This window comes from Falco rusticolus, chromosome Z (assembly GCF_015220075.1).
Source record: "Falco rusticolus isolate bFalRus1 chromosome Z, bFalRus1.pri, whole genome shotgun sequence".
NCBI classification, from domain to species: Eukaryota; Metazoa; Chordata; class Aves; order Falconiformes; family Falconidae; genus Falco; species Falco rusticolus.
In genome coordinates, this window is record NC_051210.1 from 21,811,625 (window position 1) to 21,838,352 (window position 26,728).

General features: G+C 38.6%; 1 long non-coding RNA gene across 4 annotated transcripts; it reads right to left on the reverse strand.

Moving 5' to 3' along the window:
• Positions 1-5,342: 5,342 nt before the first annotated feature.
• Positions 5,343-23,540, reverse strand: LOC119141477. Of its 4 annotated transcripts, XR_005101934.1 has the most exons (5): positions 23,442-23,540; positions 17,668-21,550; positions 17,034-17,178; positions 11,110-12,568; positions 5,343-6,674 (listed from the first exon to the last, which is right to left on the reverse strand). It is a non-coding gene; the product is annotated as an uncharacterized LOC119141477 (long non-coding RNA). The 4 variants fall into 4 exon arrangements; XR_005101932.1 differs by lacking the exon at positions 23,442-23,540 and having other exon boundaries at positions 17,668-23,427; XR_005101935.1 differs by lacking the exons at positions 11,110-12,568; positions 23,442-23,540 and having other exon boundaries at positions 17,668-23,427.
• Positions 23,541-26,728: the final 3,188 nt, after the last annotated feature.

The window sequence follows — 26,728 nt, forward strand, 5'->3', positions numbered from 1 at the left end:
AAAGCTCAGAAAAGCTTTGTACAGGACTATTAAAAACCTGTAAGCTTTCCTCATTATTTAATGTCCATAACTTGAAGCACTGAGTTGTAGGTGCAGCAGTAACTAAGGCAGCATGGCATATGTGTTTCCCTGTATCACGAGAAACACTTCGAAGCCATGCCTAACCTGAAGTATATCATGAACTCACAAACCAATACTCTGATAAAAACTTTCAGAGTTTCCTATTGATACAGCTGGAGTTCGTGGAAGAAGTGTCCAATAATGACAATAAGCAGAATCTCAGCTAGCATCTTATCTGCTTATAACTCTTACCTCCATGAACTGCTTCATGTGCCCCTGGAAATAAATGCACTCAGTGGTTGATTCAGGGCATCCAGAAGAGTCATCTTCATTCTCCTTTAGCTGTACGCCTTTAGCTGTAAATGTACATTAAAGCTTCAGAAAAATCAAAACACCCAGGAGATGTTGTGGTCACATTTTCTCTAGTAGAATTCCAGAGCAGTTTACTGAACTTAATAGAATTACTAAGATTATAAAAGAAACAATCCTGAAAATCCTTGCAGTGAAAACAACTCAGAGATAATATCTGTTCAGAATGTCATAAAGAGGAAGGTTGCACACCGTTCTTGTGTTACTTGAAAGAACTCCATATACCTCTGCATATGACATGTGAAAGCCCTTCAGTGCATAAGACAATTAAGGGATTTTATGCCGTAGTCTTGCTTTTATAGGAGGTTAACCGTAGAACAGTCAATGAGAAGAGATTCTTATCTCCTCCTTCACCCCCCATTTTGACAGTTAAACTCTAGAAGTAGTTAGAAAAGAGAAGACTGGGAAAATCACCCCAGAGAAAAAAAAAAAAAGTCGATACCTTACACAGATCAAAACCTGCACACAAGTAATGTTATGACACTTTACAGTTGTATGAAGGAATTCCCTATTCCATGTGGAGCTTAGTTTTTTGAACATCTTCGAACATGGATTAAGAGAAGAGGTGCCTAATCAGTATTGGGGCAGAGTCATAAAGGTTTTCTCCTGCAGTTATGCTGGTGTATGCCAGACCAGATTAGCACGCTGACATCCATTCTTACCTTACTCAGGCACTATTATAGTCATCTACGCAGTTATCTAAGTCAGATTTCCTTTTGTAGTAGCTTAAAAAATAACTATGACCGGGTAAAAATATCTAACTCCATTGTACACAGGCATTGGTAATCTTCTTAAAAGTATATTGCTCCTTTAAATTCACACAGACCTTTACAAACTTGTCAATTTTCAGTTGTTTCTAAACATTGTCAAAATGCCCTTGAATTTCTTTCTAAGGTTGTGGGTACTGAAAACTCAGATTACTACACTTAAGTTTCAGCAGCACATCAAATAGGGTATAAAAATGCTTTTTAGAACATTTACAAGAGATGGAGATCTGAAGCCTCAGACTAGAAGAAAAAAATCTAATGTGCAGGCTAAAAAGGTGTATCCAGCTAGTTTGGACTCAAAAGAGAAGTTTACCCCACTGGGAGCAAGCGTACTGCCAGCAAGCCACACATGCATGATGAATGAGACAGTAAAAATGTGCTTATGGAAGTGCGATGACAGTTCTGTGTCCATAAGACATCCATCCCCAAGGTACACTTGTGCATGTGTTTTATATTTTGGTATTGTTTCTTCTTCAGCTTTGAGTTATATAAGAAGGTGAGAATCTATGCCTAAAAAGCCATAAAAAAAGAAAAGTTAGCAGAGGCTGTAAGGTGACAACATGAGTGCCTAGAAAGATTTATCATCAGGGAGAGTAGAGAATATTGTAAATACCCTAGAAGATTCTGCAGTGGATGAAGGAAACTGTTGTTCACCCTCCCATTACGCCAGGGGTGAATTATGTTTTCCTTCTTATCGTGCATCCCCTCCAATTCACTCCGTCTGCTCTTCTCACAGAGCAGCGCCTGGTGATTTTCTGCAGTGCAGCCTCCTCTGCACTACTCATTTTTCTTTTACTTTCTCACTGTTTCCAAAACTGGCAAAAAGTAAACAGATCCTAAGTTTTCTGCAAGAACTGTGAAGTCTGTATTTCCTCAGCTTGAACAGGCAGGTGTAAATGGGAGTAGAAGGGTGAGAAAAAATGCAGCAAAATACCCTCAACAACCAAACCACAAAGGAAAGTGTTTCAATACCCTACATGCTATTATGCAACACTTCATGGTGGTTATTCAAACTCCTAAATTTTACGGACAAAACTTAAGCCTAAAGGGTTACAGCATTCAGTGCTCTGCTCCTCTTAGGTCAGCATGACCTGTTCTTTGCACACAAATGAGTGAGTCTCTAGCCAGAGCCCGGCTTAGCTGTTTTCTGTTTTCTGCTTTGAAGATAGCAAATACACAGCGTGATATCCAGGACCATGCTGTAAAGTTTATCTGAAGTGGCTGAAAGGAAGCCCTGGTCTCCAGAGCTTAAACAGAAAGTGTTACAAGAAATGAAAATTTAGATCAAATGATACAGATGAAAGGAGTTAAAAAAGACAGAGAACATGACACCACCACAAACATCCCAACAAAATGACACTCTGGATAGATGGAAAGTTTTGCATTGTAAAGAATGGGAAGTTCAGTATACACTGTTAACCAAAATACATGCTTTGAAGCTGTGTAGTACACTATAAACAATGCTAAAGAGCCATATCCTGACATGAAGCCAATTTGTGTGTAGGGCAGTTCAGAAGAAAGCATTTACAGGAATTCAGAAAGCTAGATGCATCACTACTTCAAACCAGGTGCTAGTTCAAGGTAAAATTGAACTTGTGCACATGATAGGTAGCTGCCCAAGGACAAAGAATTGATGTAGCCTCAGATGACCCAGATATGACAGCTTTCTTCCACCTTAATTTTTTTTCTTGCCTCGGTTGTAAGTGTCGCAAAGTTTCTGTGGCTCCACCAGATCATGCTTATGCTAAAAGAGATACACCAGCTTGATCAGGACCGAGCTAAATTCTGTCAGTGCTATATGAGATAATTGTACTGTGCTAAAGAGTCAGATCCATTAAGTCAGTGTATAAACAAGTCAGCTGTTGTTCAGACTTCTTCACGCTAAACAAAAGCAGCAGCAGCAAAATAACCTCCCTCTTTACAGCTTAGAAAGAGAAACATTTAGGACAAACATTCAAACATTTAACCTTGTGGGAGATTAAAACAGAAAAAAAACCAAAAAAACCCAACCTAACAAAGTGGATGAATTTTGGCATCTTGTGCTAGATGTAAGCTCTAAGGTACTTGCAAAAAGTCCATTACTGCTTACATACCATAGCTGCCAAGAGGAAACCTCAAAATTTTCGCACAAATTTATTTGCAGATATGGGAAATTAAAATCACATACAGCTTAAGAACATCCACCATTCCCACCACAGCTGCTTCAATGCCTTAATGCATACCACACTGCCAGTTAATAGGAAAATAAATTGGCAACTCTTTTATGCTGTGTTCACTCTCCCCTTCTTAAGTTTGGCAGGGCTTCTTCTGTCCTGGAAAGCAAGCCATAATATTCTATTGTTGTGCTAGCTGCTGAAAATACAAACATCAACCTTTTCATTCATCACTTAAAAGAAGGCAGCACAAAACACTCAGCATTGCTAACTGGGAGATGTGGAGCAAAGAATGATTCAGCCAGCAAAACGATTGGACTGATGTGATATTTATAGCAGGCACCAGAGGAAGAACTCTTGTTTTGATGTTAAAAAAGCTGTTTTGGCACATGTTTTCTAATGATTTGTTCACTGACCTAAAATAGTCTTCAGAACTGGACAGGCTGTGGCCCACTGCAGAAATCAGGTATTTTCAGGGAAACTATATAGTTAGTCAACACAAATATGAAGCTATTGTATTTATTTAAACCAACTTAAACATTATTCCTGACAGAAGTGTCTGATACTCACCACTGCGACTTGAAGATGTGCTTTTAGGGCAATAGGATTTTATGTGCAGGTGTTACATATTAATTTCACAGAAAGTAAAAACTCACAAAAGCTACACATGTCAAAAAATGCTAACAAATAGTAGTGTCTGAATTCAGTGCATGCTCACAACTTACTAAATATTCCAAGTACAGATACTAATTCTGCAAAAATATGGCCTAAGTATTACACCAAGGCCCACAAGACGACTCTTTAGGATGGAACAGTTTATTGTGGAAAAGATGGCTTGTTCTGGATAAGTTGATGATGAAGTTGCTGCCATATCTGCAAATCACTCCTGGTGCCACATCTTATTCATGGCATGCTTAGTAAAACAGCACAGATTTTCTAAATTTAAGGTTTCTCATAGTGGTCAGTGTTGTGGGTGAATCAGATTTCTGAAGAACAAAAACATTAAAGTTTTATATGAAAAAAATTATTTCAATGGTTGGTTTAGTTAATAACTATGTGGAAAAGGTAATGCATTCAAACAGTGGTAAAAACTTTGTTAGAACTGTTTTAAACAGTAATGGCAACATCCTGATCTCACTGAAATCAAACTGTGCTCCTTAGAGAATGTCATGAAGTTAAAATTTCATCTAGACTTCTAACACTTCTCAAGGTTAAGGACCTGTTCTTTACTGTTCGTCACTTGGGATGTGTGACTACTCATTTTCAAAGAAACAGTTTGTCTGCTTAGGGACATCTGTATATGCTTGTTGTTTGTTTGCTTGTTTAAATACGGGCATTCTCGGATGACTGCTTAGGACTATCTACTGAGCTCACAGTAAATGAAATCTAGTTGAAGCCAAACGATTCCCAATTGAATCAGTTTAACCCAAAGCCATTTGTTCAGTTCTGGCTGACACAGGGTAACAGTCTTTCTTTTTCTTGTAATGTTTGAGCAAAGGGGGTGGGGAGCGAGAGGAAGAGAAGAACGTCACAACCTTGTGAGCATTCTCAAAGTGTGAATATACAATACTGTTTTCATCAAACAGCTTATATTTAAAATATAAGGCAGTAACCACAGGCAAAGAGAAAACCCTGTATAATCTCTGTGCTGTTTCCATGAAGATTGACTGTGACTTAAAATAGCTGGAGGTTATTAACACTGTAAATCTTTCTGAAAGATATTTCTGTTGCATTCAGAAAAATCAGCATAACGTGAATCTGACATAAATTACAGACTTCCAGGCTTTGCTAGAATAATTAAATCATTTATTATACCCAAAGTTACAAGACTGACCTTACAAGCCACCACTCCCCACACCCCCTTACCCCCCAAGAAAATCTCTAACCAATTGATCAAGACCATCTAGTCCTTCAGGCTGGCAAGCAGATTTTTCTTCTGGAATATTTTTAAGTTAGTGGAACATTTTTAGTGAATGCATGAGAATGAAACATCTATGTGTGGAGATTTTTATTGATGAGTCACAATTCATCTACACTATTTATAATAATTTGAAAAACATGGAGACTTTTCACTGTAAAAGCACTTCTTATTTTTGCTAAGGCCTTTAACTGGACCATACTTCAGTATGAAATTTGCACCTGTGTGTCCATTGCCTACATCGTTAGTCACATATGAGCAATAAGCTCCTCAGAGGAGTCATGGTTAGAGGAATGAATTAGACCCAAATGTTTTTAATGAATGCCACACTTCAACATGTTGATTATACCAATAATGTACAATTGAAGGAAAGCTAGAAGCTCTGCATATAAATTATGTCTCTTGTGTTAAAGTCATAATAAGCACTGTTACCTTAATGCAAAAATAACTAGATGGTGTGCCTGTGAGACTAAAGGGTGTAAAAATTCCTTCAGACTTGAGATCCTATGACTCCCAATCACATTTTACATTTTCTCTGTACAATGCTTGCAACAGTCACCCATGTAATTTTTGCAATTCCCTCCTTGCAAAAAAGCAGGGGAGGGGGAGGGCAGGGAAGAGAAATCTGAACACATTATGATGTGGATAAGAGACATGGATAGAAAAATAAAGGTCTAATTTGCCCCAAGTTTTCCCCTGCCCAAATGCTTCAGTCTAAGTAGACTAACTCAAACACATAGTATCTAACTATATATATTTTTAAATAAACAAGTAATTGCCAAACACTCTATTGTACCATAAAAGTTATGTAATTCATATGAAAAAAGATTCAAGGTTTGTAACTTGAAGTCTTACAAAATATGTAAAATATCACTGTAGCAGTACTGAAACACCAGTTGGACTAATAAAATTACTATGCTTACACATTTCATTGTATTTACTACTAAATAATAGATGGAACACCTATCTGGGGATGCTCTTATAGCAGTTTCTAAAGGAGAAGAAACTTTTGTCGTAAAGCTGTTTAGTAAAACTTGAAATGTAATTTAATGATCGACTGAAATGGTACACAAATTGCCACAAGTGTTTCACAGCAATAAGTTAAAACGTACTTAAAAAAATATTAGTTGAAATCACACTGAAGTTTCGTATTTTACTGTACTTTTCAGAACTTACAGAAATACCTGATTTTTGATACACCCAATGTCCTTATTTCCTATTTTAAAGTTTGCACAAAGGAGAAGACAAACTTGGAAGGAAACCAGTATAGGGAAACACATGTGAGAGCACATGCTGGGTGAACTTGTACACAGAAAAACATTGACACAAAGAGAGGTTGGTAAAATTCAAAGTAGAAGTGGCAAATAGCAAAATAGCTCCTCTTTATTGGATGTCTTTTCCACACCACTGGGGAGATAAAAAGAATACAACAAGGTTACAGATAAGAGTGAATTTTACACACTTCCACACACTGTAATTATGGTATTTTGAAAAGTGTGACCTGACTTTACAAGCTGAGTACTGAGCAGTCATCAGCTGTGTAAACACTGGCCTTAACCTTTTGCTTGGACTCCCACAACCGATGTTTCTGGTCTTTTAATTAGTTGATTATTTCTGTCCATTGATTTTCAAAATACAAAGCAGACGTAACATCTAAGCTGCAGGTCCTGTATTAAATAATTAATACTAATATTTTGGTCTTCTGCAAAGCTTCTGCCCATGAATTTATTTTATTTTCCACTATGTTACAGTTAACTCCAAAATTTACCACACAGTAAAAATCTGGAAAATGTAGATGAAAAACAATGAGCGACTTGATGTGTAACAGAGGTAATCACTGTGAATTATCAGAGTTGATAACGCTTCAAAAATCAGTAAGAGAAAAATGTTACTCTTTTTAAGTGTCATATTACAACAATGTTTTGCTGAAAACTGTTGTCTGCATCCAATTTAGGAAGGCATCTGCTCATGTTTGCTTAAAACAAAAGGGTGGTTGACTTAATGAATTATTTACAGGCGTGCAATATGGCAACAGTATCATTATGAACTCTTTTCTAAGATCTCCTCTGGCTACTCCTGGCAGGGTGTCAATTTGCTTGTTTTTATGGTAGGTGCATGAAATTATGGAGCAGTTCTCCGAAATGGGATTCTGCTATTCTACTCGCTAAATGTTAGCAAATTCAATGAACAAACTGCATCATTGCTACATCTCTGTGAAAAGGCTTATTTCTTAATAAGAGAATAGCATTCACACACATAGTTTAAAACCAAAATTCTTGAAGTAGATACGCATAGACTTTCCACAAATAGTTTCCTAAAACTACCAAGTTTTAGAAAGTATTCTCAATAATAACAAGAACTCGTGAGTAGCTTTTAACAGAAATCTTAAGAGCAAGGATATTTTTTCATTAACTTTCTCTGTTCTGCAGCAGCGTATTAAGGGCTGAATGGGCAACCACAACAACAGTACTGAATTACAAAAGCCAGAAGAACTAAACTGTTTGCTAGAAGTACAAGGACGTTTTCTGACCAGCAATGGAAACAGCTTTCAAATTGCTGGGGCTACTGAATCATCAGGACCTTGGGTCTGCAAAGTTTAGAGAGGACACCTGACCACTCCATTCCCACAAATAAGGTAGAGTAAAAAGAGCTTAATGAGAATATCCCACACTTGCATGAACCCACCAAGCAGTTACTAATAGATCACTATAAGAATAGAAAAGAAAAATCAAGTGGGGATTCCCCAAAGCTCTGCTCCCAATCTCATACTATTTCAGTCACTAATGACCTAGATAATGGAGTAGGGCTAATTAGTACATCTGAAGATGACACCAGGCTAAAAGCAGTTGCAAGTGCTGGTGAGCAACTTTAGAATGCAAAATGATTTTGACAAACTGGATAAGTAGCCAGAGGGGTGGGGGTGGGTGTGTGTGTGAGAAAAAAGAGAAGGATTACAGAACATTATTCTTGTCCTTTGGTAGGAGCAATCAGTCACTCAAATGCGGAACAGGGAACAACTGCTCAGTGGCAGTACCGCACGAAAGGATCTCTGGGTTATGCTTAATCATAAGTAGAACATAAATCCACAGTGTTCTGTCACTGCAAGGGAGACACTTAAATTATCAGTATGCCTGACCTATAGCATGACTATAGGCAAAGGAAGTAACATCTCTCTGCTCAGGGCTCTGTCCTAGCTCTGTTTACCTCACTCCCAGAGAGGTCAACTGGTTTGTAAAAGAAGCCTAAAAAACATGGCTCACAAAGACTGAATTAACTGTACTACTTTATCCTGAGGAACAGAAAATTAAGGAGAGCCCAAACTTTCAAACCTTTGTGTACTGGAGTAGTTTCCATACACATGAATAGCCTAGTTTAAAATCAATATTCCACCTAGTCAGTTATTTTCAACAATTTCTGTGGTAATTCTTGGCTTATTAGTTACCAGATAAGAAATAAGTGTGCATTATAAAAAAAGCATAATTGAGCTGCTTAGGCACTCATCTGAGGAGACAACAGGCTAGAGACTGCCAAACCCCAGTGTTTACATTGTACTTAGTACACCACACATAGAAATTAAACACTATCAAAAAGTTACTTTGCTCCTTTGACGGCAAAGCTGTTTGCTGAGAACTTCTAATACAATGATTTGACCCAGGAGACACTGCACCATCTCTCCTTAACAGCTGCTTTGCAGCAAAGCACCTCTGAGGGGAAGCAAGGGGGAAAAAAAATAAAAATAGGGAGGAGGGGGGAAACAAAAGGTGAAAAATACATGAAGAAACCTCATCTCTTTTGTAAGACTAGAGAACATGGAAGCCATATTGTTTTCAAGAGCACCTGTTTGTACCTGGTTTAATAAACACTATGGTTTTACAAATTACCTTTGTGTTTTCAGCTGGGGTGATAAATTGATGCTCCATATTAACACAGACCTCATTCATCTCATTTGTGCTCAATGTCACTTGTTTTCTGACCCAAGCAGTATGCTTGTTTCTCTTTAGTTTAAGTCTTCTGGGAACTATAGTATTTCCAAAACAGGTCTAAAGTCACATGGAAAAGATTTCAGGGATGCTATCAACTCATTGTATAATTAGTTAATCTGAGCAGGTTCTGGGTGACATTGTGTTCTCTGTGCTGAGGTCTTTTGTCTGCAGGGAGACAAGGACAGGAAAGCTAGTACTTGTGTGTGTCTGGCATCCAGAATGAACCACTTTATCTGCATTTATTACACCCTACTTATGTACTGTGAGAGAAGCTGCAACTGCGCTTTTCCTTTGGGGGACAAAACCCTGTCAACTTGACAAGTCTATGGTCAGTTTGCATAACATATCAGTTAATGGGTATTTTTCACAGCTATGAGAGGGCTTTAACTCTTTTAAGGCAGCCAGAGCAGAGAAACTGTGGTGGAATATCCCAAAACACAGGAAGAGGTACCTGGTTAGTTCTTACTATACAGTCCAAGGAATAAGCTTTAATGTTTATGTATAATGGTAATGCTAGGAAGCTCCTTATTCTGTTATTTTGAAAAGATAATTTCCTCTGAAATCCTCTTACAGAAATCTTCCCATATCTGATTGAAAAGGGAGATATTCCATACCTAATATTTGCAACTTAAAAATTAATCAAATACAGGTTTTAACTGTGCTATATGGTATGATTTACCACTAAAGTATTTTCATTATGTTCAAAAAACTTATTTTTTTGGGGGGGGGGGGGAAAAAGCCAGAGGCTTTTTAGCTTCACAGTAGGAACGGGGCCAACGCTGTTTAGGTGTATTTCAGCACAAATGAGGAAGGAGTTCAGAACACTTACAAACATAACGTATAATTTTAGTTAATTTCCCTGGCTCATAAAGATGTGTTTCCATTTAGCATGGCTGATAGTGTCAGTTTGTGACAAGTGTAGGTAGACTGTAGGCTGGACTCAATTTATTAAGAGGGAGTCTAGCTCATGCAGCCTTCAGCAGTTGCAGACTTTCTGCTTAGGTATAGACGCTGTAATCAGTCTTCTGCTTACAACAGCACTAAAATCGGTGTCTGAAAAATACATTGTGTTTATGAAGAGAGAGGAAGAAGGAACTGTTCAAGAATAACATATTATATTATCTTTATAGTAAGAGTACAGCCCTGTGTTTCCTATGTTGTAGTCTTAAAGACATTCCCTGATTTGTCTTCAGCAAGGAATTGTACTTTTCTAGCAGTGTGATGGTTTACACCACTAGGGTCCCAGGATGATCTGGGCAATATGAACATCAGGGGGTATCAGATAGGGGTAAGCACAGAGGTATGTGACAGGACATTAACTACTTAGCACATTGATATCATTGCCTTCTCAGGCTTCATCAGGGCTTTGCAGTCCCCAATACTGCTGCCTGCCTATAGCAACTGCTGCGCTCCCTTTGCACTCTTGGCAGCTGTACTTCAGCGATGTTTCTAGCCAATGATTCCACTGCTGTTGTTTACCTGCTCACATACATGGCAGTACACCAGAGAACAAATCTTGAACTCTTTCAGACTGGTCAATGTTTTGCTGTTTGTCAATGAATATGCTTTCATAACTTTGTCTTTTTAAACAGGCAAGATGAATACATCCAACCTTTACATAGGCTATAGAGGCTAGACATAATGCATCCCGTGTCTCTGAACCATGTCCTGTATGTTTTCACTTTATAGCACAACGTCTGTCTTTAAGCTGGTTTCCCGTACCCCCACCCACCCCTGTTTTGAAATTTCCACTGGAAAAAAAGACATTTGATGTTTTGAAGAAGCCGAATGGCCTAAAGGTTACAGCAGAAAAAAAATCATTAAGATATTAAATCCAGTGTTTGTTTAAGAAAACTTACATCTTGCATGCTGCTGTCTCAGACAATTATTCCTGTGATGTGTGAGCTGTGGCACAGGAGCAGGAGCAGTGGCTCCAGAGGGCATGGGAGTTCTGGGAGATGAGGTGGAGGTAGTACCTCTGTGTGAGCCTGGCTCAGCAAGCCCAGTGCATGCTGCTGCCTCGTTGCTGGCGGGACCTGCCTGCACCTTGTAGACCCTTCTGTCGCTACTGCCACTGCACTCAGCCCTGGTGCAAACAGCCGCCTTTTGAGTCAGGGAATTTCACTTATCTACTCTCAAGCAAACTTCTGGCCACCAATTCAGGTGTTGAGGGAAAACAGATGTGAGCATTTACACACACACAAATACACACACTGAGGTGAACACCTGTCCTCCCCTACTCCCACTCTCAGGTCCCCTTGTTTTCACACGTTGCAGGGTCCTCCAGGGCCATAGTCCCTCAGGGGTGTCCCTGTCCCAGTACAGGTTCCCTGTGGCTGCAGTCCTGGAGGTGTCCAGGTCCTGGTATGTGTGTCCCATGACTGCAATCCCTCAGGGGCACCCATACCCCTTTTGGCACATTATGCCCTCCCTAGAGAGTGTCTTCAGCCCCAGCAGCTGGGGCCTTTCTTGAACACATCGGGGTCTGCTTGTTCTTCTCCCGCTGACACTGTCATGGCTCAGGATGGATTTTCTTTCCAGTGCTGTTTTCATCAGTGTCAGTGGTGGCTGCAGCCAGCACGTGAGTCCATGGCCTCCTCCTGCACCATGCACTGTTGCAGCCCCCACCTCTTAAACCTTGTCACTCCTACCGGTAGAAGCCTTGAGAGACCCTGTCCTGCCTCGTACCAAGAAAAATAAAGAAAAAATGTGGCTGATTTAATCCCTCAGCAGCCTTGGTCTCTCTTTTCCAAGTGCCTATTTTTTCCTGGGTGGTCTTGTAATGGCGTCAGAGAGTCTCCCTGGCCAAGGTCCCTGCATGCAATACAACTTCCCAGGTAAATAAATAAATAAAATTGTGCTTCCTTATCTCACACAGGTGTTTTGAAGGTGAGTATACCCGTGGAGATTTCTGACAGAAGCACAGGTCAGTACAGGGAGGATGGCTGAGCACTGCTGCCCATCCCCATGGAAGGATGCAGAGATCCCTCACATGACAGTCCATCCCCATCCAGGGGGAGTCTCATTTGCAAACTGAAACCACTAACAAATGCTGTCAAATTTCCATGTGCCATTAATTGTGCTATTAACTCCTCAGAAGTCTTCAGGAAAGTGCACTGGAGAGGCTGCCATAGCCCTGAGAAGTCTTTTGTTAAAGTATCTGTCTTTACAACTTTATTTTGACATGACAGGGATAAAATTGCTAACAGCAGCTAATGGTTTGACTATTGTTTTTGTATTTATCAAGTTTGTAAGCTCAGAAGCTGTAGATACAACCAGGTCCCAAAGATGTAGGAAGAAATGAGGACACATTATCACCTACAAAAAAATGCGAAGGAAAATAACTATATCATGGATGTGAAGAAAGCAAGTTACTAAATAAAGCACAAAAAATTTGCAACGTTTTGTATGCTTTACATATACTTCTGTACATAACTACATGAAAAATTAAAAAACAGATAAGTTTTTCACTTCTAGATGCTAATGTCCCTCAGTTGACCTGATGATTGCTTATAGATGTCATTTAAGGAGTAGGTGTTGTGAAGTCAGTTAAAAAGGAAGAGAAGTTCAGAGCATTTGTGTGACAGAGGTGAAGCTAGTTGTGGTGCGTGACTGAGAATGAAGGATTGTAATGGAAGAGTGGAATAAAAGAGAGGTGGTGGGAAATAAGGGAGAATAAGTATCAGAGAGGAAACTGTAGAAATTAACGAGTGCACGTAAGAGAAGTTGTAACAATTAGTGTGGAAGAACATCTGGCACCACTTAGGAAAATTCTGTGAAGAAAGGGTTACATACTAAATATATTGTCGGCTAAATGTCACAAAAATTTTAAGAAGTCATCTACCTTCCTGAATTAATCACAAATCACTTATTATGAGTGTTAGATCTCAGTTTCTAAATATGTGAGATTGATTTCATTAAGACTGATCTCAGAAATAATATAACATTTCTATTCTTTGGTTGGGTATTTCTGACAAAATACCTTCTGAAATACATGCAAAAAAGAAATCATTTTCACAAAGATTTTCAGATTGAATAAGCTTTCTACAAATATTTTACCAGAAATGTCTACTACACAAGTATATGCACAGTGTGCTTGCAAAGGAGGTCAGGACTGTGGCATGCCTTTTTGAAATGCAGATGCAAGAATACTCAAATAATAGATCAGTTCTTGTAATTTTAAAAATCTGAAATAGTCACATAAATAATAAATCATTTCAGTATAAAAGGTCCACAGATATTACCAGGATGCCTTCTCTGCCTTTGTTTTAATTTGGACTATTATTTCCTATATTTTCTATGAATCCAGACCATGATAAAACCAAAAAGGAAATGAAAGATGAGGCTGATAGATGAGGACATAGATCCTCAAAGGTTGTTTTTTAAGAAAGAGGGAAGCTCAATTTATGAACAAAATTGTATGATGCCAGAAATGTTTCAGCACCATAATTATTTTATAATCACTACTGTTTTTTTTAAATTTCATGTAATCCTTTTTGTTATCTTAGGTCATTATATGATATAATGTATAATCTAGGAAATAAACTGTGAAATAAATGTGAATTAAATACAAATTGTCCTATTTTGATGTTTGAAGAGAAATAAAATAAAGTGAGAAAGGGCTAAAGAAAGGAATTGCTGGTAAAGACAAAATCTTCCATATTATTCCCAGTGATCACAGAATGTAAATACATCTGCAACTTAAAAAGCAGTGCAGGAGCTTTTAAATAATAGCTGACTGGACATCAGTGCAGTAGATATTGTATAGGTTGTTATGATTTACTGTTTTCACAATTAACATTATAGCAATAACAATTTTGCCAGATTGTAAGATCTTGCTTCACATATTTATTTTCCAAACATGCCTTTTAATAATGCTATTCACAGAATCATAGTATTCACATAGTACATCAGATTCAGCTTCCTGTGTTAAAGTAAATATGCCAAACCATTAGCACACAGCAATTACAGATGTGTATTGCAGAACAACATACATCACACATTCTGTTCATACCAAGAGGCTATGAAGGTCATAGCAAGAGGGAGAAATAACTCTTCAGATATTCTCAGAAGTTTACAAAGTTAAAAAAAAAAATCCTCAAAATTTTTAAATTCAATATAACCTGTGACAATATTCAAACACAGTAGCTTCTGCCACTGAGCAAATACACTGTACATACTAAACAAGTGTTGAGGAATGGAGCTACACTGCCTGGAGTCCTTCTAAGAATGTGTTACATTAATCAGCCCTGTAGCCAAAATACCATGCAGTGCTGTTGCAAGTTAGTCTTGGGATAAATAGAAATGTGGTCTGTGGAAATGGCAATGCTTAAAGAAGTGCTCTTGTCATGTTGAATATATTGCTTTTCAAGGAAACAGAGTGGTCAGATGTGACATCAGGGTTATTAGCCCCTCTCAGGAATAGCTAAGGTAACAGTGAGAAAAATTCTTTGCAATGGTATAGTACAAACATTATTCCCCATAGTTTGCAGCCAGGCTGTTCATGTAAAATATATTTTGAATACAGAAAAGGGTATAAAGCTTCTTCCTAAGAATGCTAAAGTGTTAATATTAATGGAATATTTCATTTAAATGTCAAAAATAATTAATATCATATTGAAATTGTCTATTGAGGTAGAGAAACATGAGTGATAGCAATTGACTTAGATACTTGTTTTCTGTCCTGTTACCAAATGCTGATACTCTCAAAGGAATCATTCTAGCAAATGGTGTAAGAAAAATCAATATGTCCAAATCAGAGTCAACGCTGGTGCCCAGAGACTGATGAAATATCTTTATATCAATAACTTCTCACAATATCTTCCAATAAACACAGGATTATTCTGATGAATTCATCAGGTAATTTCAAGGCTTTATTTAGGCTTCAATGGTCAAGAGCAGGATAGACAATGGTATATCATCATAAAAATTATAATCTGTACTCTGTTCAGGAAAGGTTTGCACCAGCTCACAGGTATTAGTAGAACTAAATAGAAGAGCATAACCTTTAAGCTGGACCTGTGGAGGGAGGGAGAGAGTGATGAAAAGAATGTCTGTCTTACCAGAAAGTAAGAATAAGGTCTTGCCCTCAAGATGTAAAGATATGAATTTTTGACATACTGCTCCATCCTTCTTGATAATATGGAACAGCAAAACACCTTTCCATTTCTTCCAGGAAGAAAAGAGAGTGTTCTTTCTAAATTTCAGCTCAACAGTTCATAAAAATCACAGTGGACCAGACATTGTGACACAGAAACTAGTCATGTCAGTCTTTGGTCAGGTTTCGTTAGAACATGCTCTATTGCACCTCTCCATTTTGGAAGATCAAAAGACAGGAATAGTCAAGTTTTGAGGATTCTGATCAGTGGAAGGATTTCACTGCACTCTATTTTATATGGTCCTGCTCATACAACTTACAGCTGAGGTCAGTTACTTCATTGACAATTTTTTCACGTTTTTAAGATCAGAAAAGTCAATTGAGATAACTCAGTCTGAGTCTGCTAGTAAAAGCTACTAGGAACTTTTTGATTGTTCCACAAGCTGGTAAAGGACTTTTACCCTGAAGTTTTGTGGTGAATTAACAGTACAATATAGATGTAAAAAAATAAAAAATAATAATAAAAAAATCCTTACAAAGGTTTCACTATGCTAGAACTCTCAGATAGCTTTGCTCCTTCAAGATTTCTGGGCCAGTTTTGCAGACTCAAGAGATTTAAATACTTCAAGAAAAATATGTTTACATTTATTTTAACTTCAACCAACCTCACTGCCACCAAGTAAGTTGTGTTTCCATCTCAAAAGAATAAGTACACGTTATCATATTTTCAGTTATTTCCTGAGCTGCAGAACTGTGAATCATCCTTTTAGCAGATCAGTTATGTTTTCATGTTTTCCCAGTATTTCCCACCCTGCCCCCCCAAACCCTCCACAAACTTGCTGTAAGAAGGAAGAGCAAAACAACAGCTTGTTTTGGTGTTTCTCCTTCCTACAACTTATTTGGAGATATTTAAAAGATGTCTGACACGGTCCTCGGCAACTTGCTCTGGCTGACTCTGCTTGAGCAGAAGGGTTCGACCAAATGACCTGGAAAGGTCCCTTCCAACTTCAACTATTGTGTGATTCTGTAACTTTAGAGCATAGGTCACTCGATGGAATACCTATGTGATAAAGGCTGTGCAGCTACTACATACAAAAGAGCCCATGTGGAGAAGACATCAGCAAAATGCTGTCGCGTCCATCTAGATAGGTGGATCAACAAGTTGTGACCAGCTGTGTGATGATACAACAAACCAGCTATGGGTGGAACAAGGTTATTCTAGACAAGTTGTGTAAAGTCTATCAGCCAGAGTTGGGGGTTCTGTCTGTTTTTTTAAAAAGGATGGGTTTTGTGTGTATTTTCTTCCTTCCATTCTGTGCTAGGAAGCCTGCTACATTATTACAAACTGATACTAGAGATGATTGCAGTAATGCACAACCCATAAGAGAGGTCTAGGCGCGATGGCAAGTTCTGTCAGTGATGGTGAGTTCCACAACGTTGCAGCTTTTATTTGCCCTTCTTCAACTTCCTAATTTTCCCCCCCCCCAAAGGTAACCTATATTCTATATAAACCTTCTCTTTATGATTTTATTTACTGGTTTCTTTATGGGGAATGTGACAAAGCACTGTGATGCTTTTCACTAATAAATAAATAAATCAATGAAAATTGGCCTCAATAGATCAGTATTTTTTTAAAAAAAGAATTAAGCCCCTTTTCTCATTGCAGTATCATAATGCATATCGTACCTTGATTAAACAGTGTGTAATCAAAAATAAATATCTTGGTCATTTTGTATTTCTGATTTTGCTGCAGTTTCTCATGTCATTGGCATGCTCCACTCATGACAGGAATTTGAGATAGAAGATATATGTTTTTCTGTAGCAAGCAAAACTGGCAAGTGTTACAGTATTAATAAATGTATTTGAGCTTCAAATTCTTCATGGAACTGAGAATTCTGAACATCAAAAAAATAATTGCGTTGTTCCCTCAGATTAGGTCTGTGTCTTTGAAATACACTGTCTTAGAATGTTAATTGAGTTTGACATAAGCATGGATATAAAATGCATCATGCCACTCAACTTACCAGCAGTGAAACTGATTACCAATTATAATCATTCTCTGCATGGTGACAGGATACCAAGATGGAGATGTTGAATATTTCAGTTTGCAATATTATCTGGGTTGTTTAAAGTACTGACTACGTGTCCTGAAACCAATAGAGGTAATTGGTATGCATGTAAGAGCTGGCAGGCTGAGCACATCACTTATTTATAGAGTCTTTTGATGTAACTCTGTGGAAAAAAAATGTTAATAAAACATGGTTCAAAGGAAAATTTACACTCACCATTATAATATGACATAAAGTACAAATTATTGTACCTGAATAACTGTTTTCTAGTGTATAGTGTTCCTTTTTCCTTTTATTGATCTAGTCCACTGAAACCTAACAGAAGGGGGAAGGGGAACACAAAGAACAAGAAGGCTATTAAGGCTTTTCATTTTGTGATGCAGCTATCTGGAAATTAAGATACATACACAAGACAGAGAGTGGAAAATCACTGGGTATGTCATTGCTTTCATAACCACCTAATTTGCTCCACAAATTGGTTTATGGTCCTCTTAGGGCATGTTCATCAACAAACTCCATGTCAACAATTGATGGGAAGCTTGAATTGGACCAGAAAACAGGATACAGGAAGTAACACGGTGACCTTAGTTGAAAGGCAGTGAGCCAGCCAAATTAACCTTCACTTAAGTCCTTCTACTGCAAGGACACCAGCAATGCTAATTTCTCTGAAATAGGAAGGCAAACATACAGTCTCAGAGATAATTTTTACAGAATGCTTTGTTTTTGTCAGAACTAGTGGTAAACCTTACAGGATCTATGCAAAATCAAACTTTGTATCACAGGCATGAACAACATAGAGCTTCTGGTCACCGGATAAAAAATGAAAAGAAACACAATATTAGCAAATGCTGTTAAAAAACAAATTCATTAGACTCAGAATTTCTTTTCTATGAAGCAAGGGAAATCTTTAAAACTAGACACAAAGGGGAAAATGGGAGATCAGAGTCCAGGCTATCCCATGGGAGTTAAATATTAGGATATTACATAATATTTAGCAAGAAATCCCATTTAATCTTGTCATTAAAGACTGAATTGTTATGTTCATGCCCAAGCGGCAGCAAATTAAAATTAACCAAGCACTGACTGTTGTCATTTCCATAAAGGTGATCATCTGCATTTCCTGGTGTTAAATGCTTCACTGTGTGTGTATTTTTAAGGAACTGTAGTGTTTCATGTAAGCTCAATAGCAAATTACTAATGCCTTTTGCTCTTGAATTTTTACCCCTTGACGCCTGGCCATCATGGCAATGAAAACTCTATACCAAGTGCAGAGATCAGTCTGTAACGTCTCCCAAAACCCCCTTAGCACCTCACTGATCTTGCCTTACAGAGAGGCAGATGCTAGTAAAAATAATTAAAAGTTAAACAACGAACGAATTCCTAATAGTGAGTTCCACACCCAGGTAGTCTCATTAATGTAATTTAAAACCTTCAGTTTCATGTGACATGGAAGGCTACACCTGTCCATCAAATACACTTGTTGTTCTTGTGGCTTGTCTGCAGTGCTGCAATCATGAAGATCTTTCTGATTCCATTTTGGCTCTGTGGATTACCTATGATCACTCTCAACTCCATTTTAAGAATTAGTGGTTGAAATGAAACGTTTATTTACAAGCACTTCCTTTTGTGATCATAATTTTGCAGAAGCAATATTTAATTACTTATAAAATATTTACATGATTAGAGCATGAAGAGAAATACGGCAGTGAAATGTGGGTAAGGCCAAATTCTCTGCAAGCTGACTGCTATCAAGATTGCAAATCCTGAAGAAAATATCATGTATTTGAGGTGGGGAGGAAAAAAATAAATTCTGCTACACAGTATATGTTGCTGCTGAGCTAACCAAATTCATGTTTTATTTATAAAATGTGCAATATAGTGCTTGAATGTAAAGCATTATTTCCCTGGTGCCAAAGTCCTCGGTAGGTGTCAAGGCATAGAAGGAGGAAAGCACACAGGATTGCACATACACCTTCCCCCCAAAAAGCTTTTTGGAACTGTATTGTGGGATCAAGTGAAGCCCAAGCACACTGCCAATAAAAAAATTCACACAACATGGGGAGTTAGAGCCTCTTCACAGTGTAAGCATATGGTATCCTTTAAAGAAGTAAATAATCAGCCTGTTTGCACCCAAACTACATCTGTATAGCCTGCCTTGGCAGGGAAAGCTCTAGTCAGCTGTCTTACAGGTCAATTTTTTCCAAATGCCCTTGAGAAAGGTGTCTTTGCAGGAGATGGGTGCTAATCAGTCAGCAGGACCTGGATGTGTATATCAGCAGCTGCCGCAGGAGTGAGCTGTGGAGGGGAGACTCGGTCCAGTGGTGGAGCACTGAAGTTAGGCCATTGCTTACTTCTGTGTCTGTAACTGAGGCACTCAAATCACCCAAGTTATACCATTGTGTTTTTAATAACTGAAGAGGCAAAACTCCCCTTGATTTCTATGAGAAGGGAAATCAGATATGCTGTTAGTACCTGAAATGATACTCATTTGTTACAGGTACTGTTACTCATAATTATGCATTAATAACAGGTACAGCTAGTACCTGTAAAAAAAAAAAAAAAAAAAAAGTCCACAGAGCTTTAATGTACTGTGATGTAAAAATTAATGTTGCAGTTTAAAGTTGTTTTCTAATACACTTCAATCAAAATGAAGACTTACTTTTCATGGCATAGTGGGGTGAGATCACAGCTCATTTGCTCTCATTGATTTCACTCAGCCAACTTTTTTCCCCCCAGTCTGGCTGTCTGTTTGTCACTGAGACCCTAATTCAAGTCCATTAGAGTGGTTCCACCGCTACCTGCATCTAGCATCAGCAGAGTTTGTTGCCAGCAACCTAGTACTCAAAGCCAGTTAGGGGATGTGAGCTCTGATGCCAAAGCAGAATTGTTTTATGAGAAGGCGTTGGGTTCTCAGCAGCCTGATGTCGGGTCTGGCACAGCACCTGCAGACTTTGTGTGGACTGGAGCTACAGCCTGCCACAGCTGGCTTGGTTGTAGAGGCAGAGCAATTGGCCTCTGGCTGAGATCTAGAACCAGTCAAGCCTGGTGCAGCCTTTTCCTGGGCACCAAGTTTCAAGGCTGGAACTATTCCTTGAGTATCATCAAGGATGCAGCTGTCAGCAGGGGAAAATTAGGCTGATTTACCCTCAGAGAATGCTACACTAATTCAGGAAATGCACACAAAGGACATGAGAAACAAACATCAATTAAAAGAAGAAACATGAAAAATATCATTCAGCATCTGCCCTGCCCTTTATTATTATTCCAAATGCATTCAACCAATCATTCTCTCAGTCTGCTTCATTATTAGCAAATTGTAAAATAAATACTGAGTATTTTTATCTTCCCATTAGCAATACTGAATCTCATTTCCTTGGCAGGAAGATTTCCATAACTGGCACAAAGGGAAATACCCTACGGTGGTCACCTCACACACAAAAATGTCTTTGAAAGAACGTAAAGCACAATTTGGTCCTTTTTAATTTGTAGAAGGAGAAAGATGTTAATGAAATGACTGCAGCATCTTTATTAGGGTGTCAAGTTTTGAACTGAATATTGAAAAAAACACAACAAACTATTGAGTGAAGAGCCATAGGAGTAAAGAAAATAGGAATACAGGCAGAAAGAGCTTCTTTTGTTTGTGCTTTAAAGTGTGATGTCTACAGTTATTAACATATTAATATTGAATAACATTATGGCTTCAGAGGCTGCATATTATGCGGGAAAGAAACACATTTATTGGTATCTATTTTGCTGCCATTCCTCAGTGACACAGAAATCACATAAGGTATCATGAAATTCGAGATTACGTCTACAAAGCTCCTGAAGAGGTACAGAGCGTGACATGATCTTGATCTTGCTGTGGGCTCTGCACGCAGCTGCTGCACAGTCTGCATGAGGAGGGCCCGTGCCGAAGGGCTGCAGGCAGAACAGCACTTGCAGACTTGCTGCCTGTGTGGGCAGGAAATTTATTTTCTTCCCTTTCACATGATCCTCTAATGCCATGGAAAACACAATGCAGACAAAGTGGGAAAGGTGAAGAAATTTCTCTCTGTATAAATGTATCTAATTAGTGGACACTGGCCACTCTCCACCACATATCCAGCTGGGTCTTTTGTTTACCTCATGTTTTTCCTTTATAGGGGATTGAGAAAGGAGAGTCCGTGTATCAGGAAAAGAGGGAAGCAAACACAAAAGGGAATTAATGCACAATTTTCACCTTTTGAGTGATTATGCTCAGACTAGCAACTAGTTCCTGTTGGATGACAGCTCTCTGTATGGGCTTCTTACCTCTGGTGTCCTAACTGACAAAAAGCTTCATACAAAAAACCCTCTGGTAGCCATCCTCTTCTGACAGATCAGCTCATTTTTTTGTATTGTACTATGGGTTATATTTACCTTCAGAACCAGTGCAACTAGATTTCTGCGTATGCTTTTAGTTTAGGTGTTGCTGTTGTAGTGTCTTTGCTGGCTCTACAGATCTGTGTATACTTGCACAAGGGTTGTTTTGCCATTGAGACATAACAAAACAGGCAAAACAAAACAGGCAATTTGTACCCCTAAGTAAGAAATTTAACACAGGTAAGAAAATGACTGATACTCATCTACCTCATTCCATAAACTGAAAATAAAAATAATAATGACGTGGTCTGTAATAATAAAGAAACAAATTACAAATATTACACTATTGATTTTGAAGGACTGTAATTTCAGACAGGTGCTTTCTATTCTGTCAGCGTTATAGATCCTGAAAATGAATGGATTCTGTTTCAGGAACACTGCCTTCCAAAAACCCACTTCCCATTATTTGCAATATTTTGAATAAAAACTGAGGTAGCACAAATGTTTAAACAGATGGCTCAATGACATGCCTTTTTTCTTTACTAATCATAGTTATTAAAGCAACCACTTTATTTTTTATTGTGTTTTAAATGGGCATAGAAAATTTGCATCTGATAATGACCTTTGTACGTCATGCTGCAAATTGATTTTGATGACCTTTCACTCTCAGATAATTAGGCTTCATGCACATTCATCTTGTTCTCACTGCACTGAGACTGCTGACTGCACTGGGCCCTGCAAATTTCCCCTTTTCCAGCATGTTGTCTCTTACTATCCAATCCTGATCTATTGCTGTTGGAGAATGTAGTGGGTGTTATGTAAAAATTGCAATTGTAATTTGGCTTCCCATTAAATGTTAACACTTGTGCCATGCCAGATTTGGGGTGAAAATTGTTGACAATAGCTTGTTCTCTTTCAAAATGGGAGCTTCAAAAAAATCAGTTGTCAGTGTTCAACGCATTGCTGTGCCTACCTCAGATTTATTTTCCTCTTAAAACTAAATCTAATTTGAATGGCTCGGTGATTCAGCTTAAATTCTCATTCAGTCCTCTACAAACTCCATGTACACAACATCAAAATTACTGTAGGAAATACTGTGATATCCTAGGCGAGGTTGATTTCCAGCGGGGAAAAAGCCACAAATGTAATGGCTGCAGGACAAAAATGCAGCATGCGGACAGAGCACATGAGCGTAGTTGTCTCTAATGGAATGTTTTTCCTTAGGCATCAGCTGCTCTAAATGTAAATGTCTTATAGGGATGTGCAAGTGTTACACCAAGACATACACTATGAGTAAATCTTCAATATATTCTGTGAGTGATCAGAAACTTTCTGAATGTGAACTGATAAAAATCACATACTTAAAAAGCAGACATCATGAAAGGCAAAATGTATTAAGTTTTTCAGTAGAAAATGATAAAGGAATTAAAAGCCTCTTGTCAGCCTGTAGCAATTACTTAATCCTAAACACATTATTCTAAACAGGATTCTTTCCATATTTTGGCAACAAAAGTTGGTCCTGTGTTTCATGTCCAGCAAGCTAATACAGGTAATAGATGTAATAGGATAAGAGTTGTTTCTAGATTAATAAAAATCAGCAAGTCAACCCTGCATCAGTAAGGGACTGTATGAACAAACCACCCAAAGAATCTATATTGCTTCTTTGTACATTTGTGTTACAGACCTGCATAGAGGACAAGGGTCTGCGGTGACAGAGTTCTCCAAAGATAAAGGTAAAGCCCTCTAATCCAACCTGTTGTAAGCAATTTGATATACATGTACAAATGAATGGAAATAAAAAAAAAAGAGAGAGAGAGAGAAAAGTAAGCAAATAATTAAGGAATACTGTTGTTTCGTGAAAGGGTAGCAAGTTTCTGCTCCCTGTAAAGATGGAAGTCTTTCTGTTGATATGCTCTGATGTCAACCCCAGCAAGTTCTGTTAAATTCAGTTCAACAAGAGAAGAAAGTCTGTGTATTTCTGTGAGGAAAAGGAAACTAGAACAGGACATGAAGGTCTCAGAGGGTAAGAAGCGCCTTAAAAACAGCCGAGCTTAACAGAACATTCATGCTGAGATATGTTTATTATTAATGTTATTGTTATATTTGTCAGCAAAGGCAAACTCCAAGAGAGGAAAAAGTCTGGAACATAGCCAGAATGTGTTTACTATCTTATGAGCAGGATGGAAAAGAGCTTTCTGTGTTTCTTGCTGTGTAAGATCCACAAGGGCAAGGACTTTGTGTTCTCCTTTATTCTGTACAGCTCTCAGCACAATGTCAGTTCTTAATAAATAATAAATAAAATAATGACTTGGAGAACATATAAAAAGATGAGTGGGGAGGACATACTAAATTATTCATAAATGTTCCCAACAATGTCACTTTCCAATTAAAGTGTCATCCTATCGTCTGTGTGGGTGAGACAACAACCTTCATCTCACACAAATGTGACAGCACTAAGAGCAAAAGGATTTTGTCATATATTAGTAACTAGGATGTGATAAAGCATTTAGAACAAGTTTTCAGGAGTGCAGTTTTTCTATAATTGTCTTGCCTATATCACTAAAATTCCAGTCATTTTTTGAATATAAAACATATGTACTAGAATTTGACAAAAAATGTATTTAATGGTTTGCATAAAAGCTCATAAACTGCTTAATAGTTGTCTTTTTGAGCAAGTCACGAAAATCGGAAATAATGTCAAAATTAGTATTAGCTACCTCCTAAGCAGTTCCTCTCTACGGCAAATCTACCGACCTAGGTTTTAAGACACTGCTTCTGCCCTGCCTTGGCCAAGCAGGAGCAGTGCAGATCCTCATGCCAAGTTGTGCAGTCTAGTTTATGTCAACACTGTTCAAAGCTAGCTATACTCATGCTGTATATTAGATAAAGTAAAGCATCGGTTATCTCACCAACCTTTGTATGATACAGTGGAGTCCTCCCTAAAGCCACTGTCATGACTCTCCTGCATCAAACACTACCATTAATGTCAGCATAACCTACACACCAAGGGCCTGTGCTCTGCGTCTCTCCCTCTCCCTCAGTGCTTCCTTGGTTCACAGAATCACAGAATGGTCAGGGTTGGAAGGGACCTCTGGAGATCACCTAGTCCAATCCCTGCTAAGGCAGGTTGCACAGAATTGCGTCCAGACATTTTGAATGTCTCCAGAGGAGACTCTTCCAGTGGTCTGTCACTCTCCAGGTAGTCTTTCCTCACAGTCAGAAGGAACATCTTGTATTTCAGTTTGTGCCCACTGCCCCTTGTCCTGTCACTGGACACTACTCAAAAGAGCCTGGCCCCATCCCCTTGACACTCAAGCTTAAGGTATTTGTAGATATTGATAAGGTCCCCTCTTGGTCTTCTCTCTCCAGGATTAACAAGCCCAGTTCTCTTAACTTCCCTGTCTCTCTCGAACTGGGGAGCCCAGAACTGGACACAACACTTCAGATGCAGCCTCACCAGGGCAGAGTAGAAGGGGAGGATCACCTCCCTCGACCAGCTGGCCATGGTCCTCCTAATGCCCTCCAGGATCCCATTGGCCTTCCTGGCCACCAGGGCACACTGCTGGTCCATGGGCACCTTGCTGCCCACCAGCACTCCCAGGTCCTTCTCCACAGAGCTGCCTTCCAGCAGGTCACCCCCAGCCTGTGCTGGTGCCTGGGGCTGTCCCTCCCCAGGGGCAGGACCCTGCACTTGCCTATGCTGAACTCCATGAGGTCCCTCTGCCCCAGCTCTCCTGTCCAGGTCTCATGGAATAGAAGTGCAACCTGCTGGTGTATCAGCCGCTCCTCCTGGTTTTGTATCATCCTTCAAAAGACAGCGATCAATAGGGTGAGAAGGCAGGAAAAGGAGGTAGAAGATGTAAATGCTTTTCCCACCCTGAGGAGATTGTTCGGAGATGTATGTTATTGCTCTTCTCCAGTGGTTCTATTCTGAGTCATGCAGCATTTAGTGTGGTTCTCATAATTACAGGGTTGGGAGCTGTGAAGCAGTATTACAATAAACAGCAAGATTGATTGCAATAAATAGTAAGTTTCTAGCTATCATAGCCACAAAATTTGAAACCCTGAACTTTGGAAGACTTAAATACAGAAAACAAAACAGAGCAACTGTAAATGCATATTGTTAACTCTCATGATTCCTAAACATATTTTACCTGCATAAAGACAACATATAGCTTGGGCTGCCAGTATTCAGAGATTTACAAGGCTGGATCAGTATAAGCAAAACTATCTTTCTGTTTTTTTTCCTCCTTGGTTCAGAGATTTGGACTGTGGTATAAATCTCCTAACAGTAATGCTGTGTTTATTTAAATGCACTCCTCCACATTACAAAGATACCTTGTGCGTATATAATTGACTTGTTCATTATATAGACAAGTAAATACAGGCCTACACAGTCAGGCAAGGAAATATCACTAATATCAGTTTAAATGAATTGATAATAGGCGTAAAAAAACCTGTTGGTAAATTTCAAGGACCTTATTTTTTATTTATTTTACAGCTGAAACTAATGACAGGATATGAGCATGTGGCAGATGAATATAAAATGTTATAGAGATCACCAGTATGCAGAGTATTTCCCGGATCCTCTGTTTTATTTACAGCTGAGCTGATGCACAAAGCCTTTGAACCAGCTTCTTAGAGCATACTGCACAGTCGTTTCATTCACTTTCATGTCAACAAGATTTGGCTTGATGAATTAAAACAGAAAAATGCTGGGTAAAACACTGCAGACCTGCATGATTCATTTTGCAGCAATTTTCTCAAGGCTGCCTCAAGAATGACCTGCTATCTTCTTCACCTTCTTATCATTTTCCCATCTGGAAAAGTCTGAGCCATGTGGTGCACTGGGGAGTAAGTAGTCTGAGACTGCTGCATTCAAAGGCCATTAACAATCATAACTTAAAATCACCACCCTCCTGCAGACAAGGTTAATAGTAGTCTATATAATAGGTAGGTAGGGAGGTCAAT